The sequence below is a fragment of the Hyperoodon ampullatus genome (assembly GCF_949752795.1).
Source record: "Hyperoodon ampullatus genome assembly, chromosome: 7".
NCBI classification, from domain to species: Eukaryota; Metazoa; Chordata; class Mammalia; order Artiodactyla; family Ziphiidae; genus Hyperoodon; species Hyperoodon ampullatus.
Window position 1 is genome coordinate 44,679,974 of NC_136920.1, and position 13,492 is coordinate 44,693,465.

Sequence of the window (13,492 nt, forward strand, 5' to 3'; positions counted from 1 at the left end):
CACCACAGTGAGAGGCCCGTGTACCGCAAAACAAAAACAAACAAACAAACAAAAAAAAAAGTTTACACTATTTTATAGATATTTGTATTAAATTATGAATGTGCATGTGTATGTCAGAGAGAGAATATTTTTATGATGGATTGAAGGAAAATTGCCTATATGAAAATTACATTCTGCAATAATGTGTAATGATACTTTCCATCTTTCATTAATAAGCATTCAATGGTGGCAGGTTCACAATTGGAGGACACATAGTCCACTCATCACAATATGAGACACTCAGCATTCTAGGTGTGGCATTTGATTCTTGTTGGGCTAAATGGAAGTGTGAGTTTACACGGTGCTGGGGAAGAAGCACTAACTCAGATTCAATATTTGTAAAGAATTGGAAAAAATACACTTACTTTTATATGTAATTGTATTGTTGTAAAGTTATGGTACGTTTGTAGAAAACCTTCATTGTTTTGCTAAATAAATAAAGGTTGGATAAATATTCTTAAAATCCCTTTCATTGTAAACTAATTGCTCACCTTTGGCAGTAATAATCAAGAATTTTTCCAGGATTTTGAGTGTGTTAGTATTGCTTTCATCCTAATGAAAGACCAAATGATCACACTAGTCTTACCTGTGAAGATATTAAACAAGTAATATTTAAGAAATGTCGCTTTGAAAAATTTTGAACGTGGTGTAGTAACAAGCTTGTTAACACTCTTGTAACGTTCAGTTCAGCAGGATGTATAATTGGGAATAATGGAATTCTAATCTCTAAATTTACTATGCTGGGTTTGGGATTTGGATTTTATCTTTGGTTTCTTTGTTTTTTGGTATTATTCTCAAATATCATAATTGTGCTTATTAAAACAGTGAAATATTTATACAATTTTAAGATGTCAAAACTATACATATTTCTCTTCATAAAAATTAATAAAACATAATATGTACATTATGAATTCTAAATGTTGAGTTTTCATAGTTGATCATTGAGGATTTCTATTTTACCTAAACACTGACTATACTGTAAATATTTACACCTATATTGAAACTTCTGCTTAAAGGATTTTGTTTATTTTTTCCAATATATCACCATCTCCCTTTTTTGAAATTTGTGCATTACACAAAATAAAGAATAATAAGATAATAACTCACAGATATGTCTGACATTTACATAGGTGGAATATGAGCAGTTTGCTCTGTCTTATTTTTTACACCTGTGCTCCAGTACCATCTGAAAACTAGCTGTGTGACTTCCCCATCAGAAAAATGCACACCAGAATTTTCTCTAAGATTTATTCCATTTTGTGTTTCTGTGTTGGCTGTGAACACAGAATTTATTCCATTTTAGAGTGGCCAGAATGAGTACAAGTGCTTCAGTATACGTGATCATGGTAACATTTAGATCCTAAGGTATGCATAATTAGAAAAACTTCTTGCAACAGCAGGATGAAAAGATATTTCCTTCAGAGTAACAGACATTATGCTATCTGCATCTCTAAATGTATGCTCTTGATATTAAATTATTTTTCATTGTCTTCTTTAATCTAAAAGTCATTCATGGATCACATAAGATGCCACAGTGCTCTAATTTACAGAGCTTTTCGGAGTGGTCTTGTTTGTAGGGTTTAAGCAGGTTACTTCACTACGTGGTACTGCATTTTTCTGTCAATTCCTACCACGTTACAATCCTTCAAGTGATTTATTTTCAGGGAATCTGCTTTCCTGAGGTGGTGTCTTGCCTCCTGTATTTCGCCAAGCTGTCATGCATACTGTAATGGGCATTCCAATAGGTCAAGTTCAAATGCATTTAAAAAGCAAAATTAGCAGTTATGTGCTTGCATTCCCCATGTGCATTATTTGCTTTGTGTCACAATGCGGTCATGAGTGCATGTTTTAATAGCATTAGTGTTGTAAAATTACTCATCAGCAGTGGCCAGTGGGGAAAGAACACAAAAGATAATTGGGAAAAAATATTTTGGGGTATGTGCAAATCAAGGAGACTGATGCAAACCTCAATTCTGAAGATTAAAAGTTCCTCTAAAATGCCTTCCCTTATTCATATTGATTATCTTGTTGTCAGGAATGTGTTTGCCAGAGCTCAAAAATATGAAAATGTGTGACAGTAAAAGTTTCTCATTGGACTTTTTATTAGGCAATGAAATATATAAGAAATCTTTTTAAGTGGCTTGTGTTGCAGAGGTCCTGTTTGCAGCTTGGTGATAAATATGTCATAAGCAAATATCCAAACCTGGTTTTGCATTTCACATATGGACCCTAAGGTATTAAATAAAAAATAATTTTTGGCTTAGAGTGACTGTTAATTGTGACAGATTTCCAAGTTACCTTTTATGCATTTTGACAGGGTGATTTCTGATATTAAATTCCAGGTTTATTCTGACAAAAGACTTTGGTGGGAGGTTTTGTTTAGTAACCAAATTGAGACTTCAAGTTTTTTGTTTTTTGTTTTTTGTTTTTTTTGTGTGGTATGCGGGCCTCTCACTGTTGTGGCCTCTCCCGTTGCGGAGCACAGGCTCCGGATGCGCAGGCTCAGCAGCCATGGCTCACGGGCCCAGCCGCTCCGCGGCATATGGGATCCTCCCAGACCGGGGCACGAACCCGTATCCCCTGCATCGGCAGGCGGACTCTCAACCACTGCGCCACCAGGGAGGCCCGAGACTTCAAGTTTTTAGAATAGCTCTCTATTTGCCTTGGGTTTCCTTTATGGTGGTGGTGAGAAATGGTAATTATTTATTTAAATCTCTAGCAGGATACTTGGGGAAAAATACATTTGGTCTCCCAAAGTAGATGGAAATAATATGTCTAGTAATGTACTACAACTGTGTAGGCTCTGTTAAACTTTGCCTTTGGAGTAGTTGCCTTTACCCTTTAACCCTTATCTGTTAGTAACAGGAAGTGTGTCCCAAATTAGATTAGCTGGCAGATGAGCCATGGGAGCCACAGCCATACTCCAAAGTTGTACTGTGACTACAACTTCTCTCCTCAGTTGTCCAATATAACTCGTTGCCTCACCTGTTTCCTTTTTTTAAAATTTATTTTATTTATTTATTTTTGACTGTGCCTCACGGCATGTGGGATCTTAGTTCACCAACCAGGGATCGAACCTTCACCCCCTGCAATGGAAGCACAGAGTCTTAACCACTGGACCATGAGCGAAGTCCCTCACCTGTTTCCTTGAACTCAGCTTTAACCTGGAACATGTATCAGGAATCCTGTATATATATTTTTTCCTGTTGGTTCCTTAGCTCAGCTATAGACCATAGAACCTTGAGGTCCTATGCTATACTCAGCATAGCCTATTTGTGTGGGTCATTAGATGAACCCAGGTTGTGCTTCTGTTTCCCACTCAGCTCCTGAATTAATTTATTATCCTTGGTTCTGAGGTTTCCTTTGTCTCGGGGCTTAGGCAAATCATCCATGCACTGGCTCTGTTTGGTCACAGCCCTTCTGTGCCCCTGGTTGTTGTAGCTGCCTATCACATACCAATGTACTAAAGAAACAGGAGTCTTTATAGCAGGCGTTTTGGTAGTTAAATTACATAGGAAGTGATGCCTGCAGGTACAATTAATCCCTGTTTTTCTTCTGGTAGTTCTGTTCTATGAAGACCACACACACACACACACACACACACACACACACACACACACACACACTGAATTAGTGAATATTGAACCATTGCTCCCAATTAGGTTCTTGTGAGCCTCTGATCACAATATTTTTATCAAACAATCAATACATGACCTTGTTTAGGTGTGTTTCTGATTGAAGACACCTTATTTAATATATATGGTTGATTTGTTAATGTTGAATTCACAGCCAACACCACTATAACTCATGCCTGAATGAAGCTTGTCTAACACATGTATATTATCCAGAAGGCACATCATGGGTAGAGTGTGAAATTTTTATTGGCCAGCATTTATTAATAGTAGATATGATTATTATGTGTAAAAAAAATGTGCCATACACTTGTGTTCAGAAAATGTTAGAATACCAGGCCTGAGAGTGCTATTTTTCTTAGGAAGTCCTTCTTGCAGTATTGGCCGTCTGGGAACATAGATTCAGGAGCATTCCCACCACCCTAACAGCTAAGAGTGGCTCAGTGTACCTAAACTTTTGTGCAAACAATGAGGTTTATACTGAACACCTGCTTTCCTTCTGAGAGTCTGGAATTTTGATGAGTGCTAGGCAGAGGGTGTCTATATGATCAATCCCCAATAAAACCATGGACACCAAGTCTTTAATGAGCTTCCTTGGTTCATAACGTTTCCCAAAGTTTGTCACAACTTATTGCTGGAGGAATTATGTATGTCTTATATGATTCTGCTGGGAGAAAGTTCTTGGAAGCTTGTGTCTGGTTTCCTTTGGACTTCACCCCACACACATTTTCCCTTTGCTGATTTTGCTTTGTATCCTTTGCTGTAATAAATCTTAGTTGTGAGTGCAATTATATGCTGAGTCTTGTGAGTCCTCCATAAGAATCACCAAACCTAAGTCATATTGGGCTCCCCTGACACAATCTGCATGACTTTTAGTACAGTTGGCCCTCTATCCACAGGTTTTGCATCTGAGGATTCAACCAAGGTTGAATCAAGGTTGGCTTAGACTCAAGGTTGGCTGAAACTGTGAATGCATATCCCACAGATTTGGAGGGCTGACTGTGTCCATTGTTTTGTGTTATTATACATAAGGGTTGAGAATCTGCAGATTTTGGTATCCATGGGGGCTCGTGGAACTAATCTCCCAGGTAAACTGAGAGATCACTGCACCTGTTCTCTCACTGTTCTTTTATGTGCCTGGGAGGGAAGTGGATGCAGGACCTTATCCCATACTTTCAGCTCTCCCTTCCATTTCTTGTATTGCATTCATATGGCTGAGCCCTTAAAGTAGGTTGCTGTCTTCTTTGTTATGTCTCTTTTCTCTCTTTGATTTCTTTTCTCCATTTGACAGACCAAGGGCAGTAAGAGCCCTGATTTGGACTCATCCTTTACTAACAGCTGAAAGTTCCATTTGGAAGTATTTCTTAAGCCTCATGCACCAACCTAGGTTTACCAGAGAACCCCAGATTGGGGTTAGGCACTTGCCTAGTTACTAATACCACTTTATCTCCTCTTCTAATGCTGTGTATTGTATATACCTCTTATATAATATCAGACACACAAAAGTAAGGGGTACCTGAGACAAAACAGGGGCAGGGCAGGATTCAAACATTTTTTGATTCCCTTTTTAAAGTACCATTAAAATACTACCCCAAACCCTAATATGCCTCATCTGTTTCTCTCTTTTTGCTACTCTTCTTCAACCTATCTGTTCCCATCTTTCCCTTGAGTGGATCATGGTGAATGTGGTCTGTGTTGGTAGAATTGACTGTTCTCTAAGATATTCCTTTTTCTCTTTATTATCTTCCCTGCATTCTCCAGCCCATCACTTTTCATCAAATCTCACAATTCCAACCATAACCTACAGAACAGGTTATATTCCCAAGAAAAACAAATTTTACTCCATCAGTCGTCCTTTATTACACTTCTGAAAACTACCACTTACCAGTTTTCCCACCAACATTTGGTTTATTTCAACACAGAAGAATCACTCTACCTGAGACAGTTGTTTTAGAGTCAATATACAGCACAGTGATAACGATTTGATTGCTTATTGGGTGTCATATTTTTAGTATTATACTTTATCAAGAAGCCTTTAGGTTTCTGTCAAGAGGAAGCCTGATGATTTGTTTCAGCTGACTTCATAGATCAGTGTCATTCTGGACCTACAGAATTCCAGCATTGGCCAAATAATGCAATAGTTAGAATTCCTTTTGAGGCAAACCCTCTGGATTTTAGATTCTTACTGCTTAAGTTAAAATCTTGCCTCCACTAATGTGAGCTCTGTTATGTGTGCCATTTTTTTAAAAAAACTTTTATCAGCTTTAGTTTTCTTATCTGTAAAATGAGGGTTACATGAGTTAATAGATATGAAGTATTTAGGGACACAAAGTAAGTACTTATTGCTATTAATAACAATGATAATTTTAATAAATACAGAAAAATAAGTATGAAAGTCTGGAAACGGTATGGTATAGCAGGCAGGTATGAATTAAAAGTCTTAGTCCTACACTTTTACTAGTTTTGTGAACTTTGGGCAGATTTATGTTCTTTAAGTTTTTTCCTTATTAAAATTAAGATAATATATCCATTTTCAGGGTATATGAGAACTAACAATTATAAAATAATAGTGTTTAGAATTATGTCTAACATATAATAGATAAAGAGGTAACTATTACAATTATTATGGGAGAAATTAGGCCAACCTGAAGAAATCAGGTAGTAGACCATGGATAATTCATTACTTTTTCTGTATTATGATCTTATTTATGAAAGTGTGTTTTAAAATATTGCTCTGAGGTGATTATATTTCCATTACAATTTTGTAGTTATTTCTTGCCTGTAACCTCCACTAACTGTTCATTTCTTCAATGAAGTGCACAGTCTTAGGGTCTTAATCATCTTTATATTCTGGTTCTTAACAAGATGTCTGATTCTCAGTAGGTTCTCGGTAACTGCTAAATTAAATCTAGTTCTCACTGTGCTATTACAACTAAGGAGCATAACTAATAGGAAATATTGGGTACTGTTATAGGTACTTACAAGCATAGAAAGAATCTTAAAATTGTTGTCCTCAGGAAAGAAGCTATTTTAAAGAAAAGCTAGAAGGAATCAGTTAAGAATTTATATGATCAAAAGATTATTTTTTAGCACTTACACATTAATTACTTGACTAGCTAGGGAAAAGGTAATATCAGACTTAAAAACTTGAATATTAATTAGTTTTCTCTCTTACTTATGCCAGCAAGTCCTCTTAACTTTTCCTTTTTGGAATTTCTTGCATCTGTCCTTTTCTCTTCCCATATCCACCATCTTAGTTGTAGATACAACCTCAACACCAGCTCATTGATTCATTGGCCAAAATATAGAATAGCATTAAATTTGAGACTGCTCACATTACATAATAGAAATGATTTTTCCATGTGTATTTGAAAACATTTTTATTAAAAAATCAATATCACTAGCTCTTGGCTTTCTTTTTGACTTAATACCAATGGCTACTCTCAAAATTCTTCTAAGCAGCAACTGGGATGCATCTCAAAGAAAAGTTTCCAGGATGCTCATCCCAATGATCTATAGTCATTTGAGGAGCAGGAGAGCATTGTTTCCTTTTTCTTTGCTAGAAAATATCTCTTATTGTCAAAGGAAACAAATTTAACATTCTCAAACACACTCTTTTCTGTCTTGTCTTCAAACATTGATTCAAGACATACTAGTTATATAAATAACCAGAAAGATTACCTTAAATGTATTTTCTTCCTTGAACTTGTCTTGATGCTACCACCAGATGCACACACATACACAACACACAAAAACACACATATGGCAATAGCTATAAACATGGTATATTAGAAAAGTACATGAACTTTGGAGTCAGATGTAGGTTTGGATCCCAACTTCACACCAGCAGTATGACCTTGGGCATGGCCTCTTGGCATTCTAGCTTCCTTATCTTTCAAAGAAAGTGAGGATAATACTAAACTCAGAATTTTAGTGACAGTGGAATGAGCTCAAATGCATTAAACACCAGATTCTGATATGTCATAAGATAAAACTCTACCTAAATATTAAGTCCATAAAAACTTTCAACTTTTATAATTCTTCTCCTTTGACCGTAAACCAAATCTGCTGCATTTTTTTGTTTGTATTTGTACTTCTTACATTTCTTCCTGGACTCTAAGCATCTGAAGGACAGAACTTCTGTCTATTCACTTCTGTATCCCCTCAAATCCAAGCCTGGGGATGCCTAATTCCAGCTCAAGCTTTCTACCAAGAATGGCTCTGAACTAAACTTTATTTTTTAAATAAATTATTCCACTACTATCTATCATTAATGGCCTTTTCATCATGATTTATCATGCTATGGAAGCTCTAATTGGAATCTTCACCATCTGCATCTAAGAACATTGTCTTCTAGAGCCACTAGCAGATTTATCACATTGTTATGCTTTCACCTCCTATCAAGGATTTTTTTCTATGAGCAATTTCTCTCTTCTCAGGGTCACTCTTTTCACTAGCTTCAGCTCTCCACCTTCTTTCATTAGGAGTATTCCCTAATTTTATGCAAGTGTGACTTTTTCCAGTACTATAAGCAGTCCTTACTTTTTGAAAGTCCTTGATATGCTGAGGTGGAGCTGATCTTATTATTTTCTAAGTATTAACTGTGTTTATTCTATTTTTTCTTTTTATCTATTTGCTGAAGCCTAACTTTTGTGAGTTGCACTTTCATTCTTCCATTTACTATTCATCACATGCTTCCTAGGGGTCAGGCACTAGAAATATCATGTCTGAAAATCACTGCAGGACTTGTCTTCATGGAGTTTATAGTTTAGCGGAAGAAAATACATTAAACTTTATGCACACAAACAGGTATATAATGAAAAGTGTGGTAAATTCTATGAAAGAAAAATAAAATACGTGATGAGAGGTTGTAAAAGAAAGATCTGAGCTAGATTAGGAAGGCTGTTTGGGGAAAGTGGTGCTTAAGAAGAGATCTAAAAATATGAGTAAGAATTTGGGGCAAGCTTGGAGTGAAGTCAGAGGGAGGTCCTAAAATGGCAGAAAGAATCATGCTTTTAATGAGCTAAAAACGTGTTATATGGCTAGAGCACTTCTGGTAAGATGCAAAGTGGCATGAGATAGACTGGAAAACCTGGCAGGGACCAAAACGGGGGGCCTTGGTTGAGGATTTGGAATTTAACTGGAGAGGAAAGTTAACCTTCTTTTTTTTTTTTTTTTTCCTTAGGAAAACCACATATTTATTTCTCCATGATCAACTTACAACCTACATCCATATGTGTACACATCTTTACATGGCTGTAGCAACAGCAAATCTTCTATTTTATGCTTTTGTTTGCCTTCTAAAGGGTTATAAACATGCTTAAAAACAGCCACTTCAGTTGCTATGTGGATTAGAAAAAGGCAGTTGAAGCAAGTAGAATCCAGTCAAGAGGTTATTGTAGTAGTTTCAGCAACAGATGATGATGGCTTAGACCAGAACTAAAATAGAGAGATTACTGTAATACCAAGGGCAGGTTGGAGGATACATTGGAGGATACAAGAATACATTGGAGGCCTTACAAACTTACTGTATTTTGAAGGTAGAATCAAGAGTACCACTCATAGATTAGATGTGGATTGTAAAGGAGCATGAAGTATTAGAAGGGATTTCAAGTTTCTTGCATGAGAAATGGCTTGGGTATAGGTGACTTTTATTGACTTGTGGAAGTCTGGAGGAGGAATTAATCTTTAGAAAGACATTAAGACTTCACTTTTAGATGTAAGTTTTAGTTCTTCTAGGATATTTGAGTAAATTTAAAAATAAGCAGCTAAATATATCATTCAGGAACTCTGAAAAGAAGCTTGGCCTAGAGATGAAAACTTGAGATCATCAAAAATTATGAACATTTTGGAAAAGAAAACTCCTAAAAAAAGTAGAATGGGAAGATAAGAGAATCAATGTGTAGTAGATGCTGTGAACAGATTGCTGCTTCAGGACTGAGGCACTGATTTCCCCAGCTACTGTCAGTGTTGGTTATTAATTACTCAGAGCTGAGTTCTTCCTCAGGAACTGTGCTCACAGAAAGGAATCCTTTGTTCCAGTTTACATCTCTTTCCTTGGGACAGCTCACAAGCAATGTGGAGAAAAACAAAAGCTGAAGCCCCTTTGAAGGACTATCCCAGCTTCAGATAGCTGTTTGATCAGCTAAGATCTGAGGGGAAATCAGATGAAGACTGTTGGTGCCAGACATGGTCTTAGGAAGCAGCCTCTAAAATAGGATCTTGCTGCTGGATAACCTACCAATTAATTGGCAATGAAGACTCCATCACTTGTAGTGGTTGAAGTGTGCATAGGTCCTAGCATGCTGCAGTGGGCAGTTGTTACAAACTTCACCAGTCTTTACTGGAATAGGCTGCCAGTAGAATGGAATGTACTTGTAACTAAAGCATAACTTAGGAGTTTGAGAAGTTCAAGGCAAATGGCTCTTGTTAAGTACTGTTGATACTTTGAAAGAAGACAATGAAAGTCTGGAGATAATTATTTTAAGGTGACTTGTGAGAGCCAATGACCTTACAATTTAAGCTGAAATGTGAAGGCCAGAGATCCTCCTCGACAGAATAAAGAGAACCTCATCTCCTACAACCACAGGAGAGAAACACCTGATGATCAGTCCAGGACTTAATTATATGGGGAACTGAGTTGCTACAAAGTTTGCATCTTCAAACTTATCAATTCTGATACCTGAAGATCAGGGTTCTGGTTGGAATAAAGTGGGATCCTGAGTCAAGAGGGAGACATTATGATTGATTCACTTGGAAATCTTGAACCATCAGCTTCCCTTTAACCCTCTGGCTGCAGAAGTGACCTACTCATCCCTCTTAAGGGCTAGTCCTCCCCTCTTGCTTGAAAATGATGCCAAATTTGCTTTGCAAGACTACATACACCTCTTTCAGTATTGCCCCCAATTCTCTTCATGGATATCAGACCAATAAGTAGGGTCAAGTGACAACATAAACTACTTGGGGAAGTCACTAGGTCATTTAAAAGGGGGAAAAGATACAGAGTGTAGCTAATATATACCCAGGGAGATCTGGAATAATATATATGTGTCTGGATCTTGAGGGAACTGGAAAGATGGGAAGAACCATAAAGTTGGATAAGGAAGAATTCATTGAAATGGGAACACCTACGACACAGAATTTAACATCTTTGAAAGAATCCCAGAAGATGGTGCTTATGTACTGCTAGGATCACTCTTGGATATTTGAGAAATTTAAGGCCCACACTAAATAAAAGAGCAATGTCAGAATGTCCATGGTTGATGGTGAAGGAGGGATCAAAGAGCAGGTCAGAAAGGATATCATAGATAAGGCTTGGAAAACCACCTGCTGATTATGTTGCATGATAAGGTTTCAAGAAACTTCTATTTACAAAAGTGGTAAGGAATTGCTGATGAGAAGGACACAAGTATTTCTGAGAAGCTCAGTGGCGTCTTTCTCTAAGTCAGGGCTCATTGTAGGAGATATAGTTTTAGAACTGGGATCACTGATACCAGTGGGGATAATTGTATACTAACACTAAATGGCAAAGAGTATGGGACAGTGGGCACATGACCATGGAATCCAATGGTCCACCGCTAAGAAGCTGCTGGTTTGTCCATTTGATGGTAAATTAACAAATACGGCAGCTGTGGCTTGAGAATGGTTCAGAGTATGGAGGGTTCAGTCTTACCATGTGTGATGTCTTTTGCTGTGTCAACATGGCTATGACTATGATAAACTATAGTTCCCAGAATCTCCTTTCTAGTATGGACCAAAAGGAATGTTCTCTCACAAGAACTGGAGGAAGCATTTTGTAGCATACATACATTTTCTCCAGTTATTCAGTCAAACATTAATCTAAGTGCTGCTGTGAAGGGATTTTGCAGATATGATTAAAGTTTCTAATCAGTTAATTTTGTGTTAATCAAAAAGGAGATTATTCTCAGTGGACCTGACAATCAGTTGTAAAGCTTTTTAAAGAGCGTTTTGGCCTTTGCTGAGTAGAGAAACTCCCCCTTGTAAACAAGTTTCACTTCATGCTCTTGGGGTTCCAGTTTGTTTATCTTCCCTTCCTAACTGCTTGCCCTAAGGACTTCAGATTTATTTCATCAGCCTCCCATAGTTGTGTAAGACAATTCCTTATAATAAACAAGTAGATAGATAGATAGAAAGATGATACATAGATAATAGATAGATAGATAGATATTAGGTATAAATATAGGTATAGGTATAAATATAGATATAGATATAGACATAGATATAGATATTCATCTTAGGTGTAGCACTCCCTGTAGGGTTGGCTGAGGACTCTATTGTATCACATTTTCTCTTACCTCCACACCCTGCTTCCCTTACTCCTTTAGCTGTGTTAATCCTGCAAGTACTTCCTAGAAAATCTCCTGCATGAAAATTTCTGCTTAGTCTGTTTCTCAGAGAACCCCAACTAAGAATCCTCCAATATTCAGAGGTAGAAGAGTTGAACATATAAGAGATTCTGAGAAGGAAAAGCCGGGGTGGGGAAGAAGGAAAACCACAAGGGGATTATCTCCCAGAAACCACAAGAAAAGTGATAACGAAGAAAGCAGTAAGAAGTTTATGATGGTGCCCAAGGATCAAGCAAATGCGTCACAAAATGTCCTCTGATTTGACAACATAGAGACGATTAGAGATCTTGGTAAGAAAAGTTTCATGGAGAGGTGGGGACAGAAAACAGATTGGGGTAGGTTGAGTAGTATGTAGGAGACAAAGAGATAACAAACACAAATATAAAACAGTTAAGAAACATAAAGAAGAAATAGGACAAAAGCTGTGTGGAAATGATATTGGTGGAGAACAGTTTTCTTTTTAAGATGAGCATGTCTAAATGCTGAAGTGGTAAGGATCCTACAGAGTGGGAAGAGCTGAAGACACAGGAAAGGATGAGGAAAACTAATGAAGTAAAGGCCCCAGGAAGTTCAGAAGGGTTGGGACCCCAAGATTACAGAGAGATGGGACAGGAAGGACACGTGCATGGAGACAGCAGGTAATAAAAATATGAGTAAAACTGAAATATAGGACTTTTATAGAGTCTCTGGCAGAAAAATAGATTTCCTATTTCTCAGTTTCATAGACATTATTCACAAAATTCAATATTGCAACCTTACCAATAGTTTCTAATCCACATATGTATGTATATATTTATATACATATACCTGCACCCACATGTATATATTATATATATCTGCATCTGTAACTATAGCTGTATCTATAGCTATATCTATATTTCTATCTGTACCAAAGGACTTTATACCTTAATAAACCGGCAAAACAGTGGAATAAAAAGAACACTAATGGGGCTTCCCCGGTGGCGCAGTGGTTGAGAGTCCGCCTGCCGATGCAGGGGACACAGGTTCGTGCCCCGGTCCGGGAAGATCCCACATGCTGCGGAGCGGCTGGGCCGCTGAGCCTGCGCGTCCGGAGCCTGTGCTCCACAATGGGAGAGACCACAACAGTGAGAGGCCCGCGTACCACAAAAAAAAAAAAAGAACACTAGTGAACTATTGTTGTCACAACTGTTAAGGTGGAATTCATTCTTGGTTTTATAATTACTTTCATCACTCTTCAGCTACTCTGAATTTCTTGATTTAGTTTAAAGAACAGGGGGCAGCAAACCTTTTCAATAAAGGGCCAGATAGTAAACATTGTAGGTTTTGTGGGCCATATAGTTTCTGTTGCAACTACTCAATTCTACCATTATATCATAAAAACAGCCATAGACAGCATGTAACATAAATGAACGAGTGCAGCTGTGTTCCAATAATACTTCACATACAAAAACAGGTGGCAGGCAGGATTTAGGC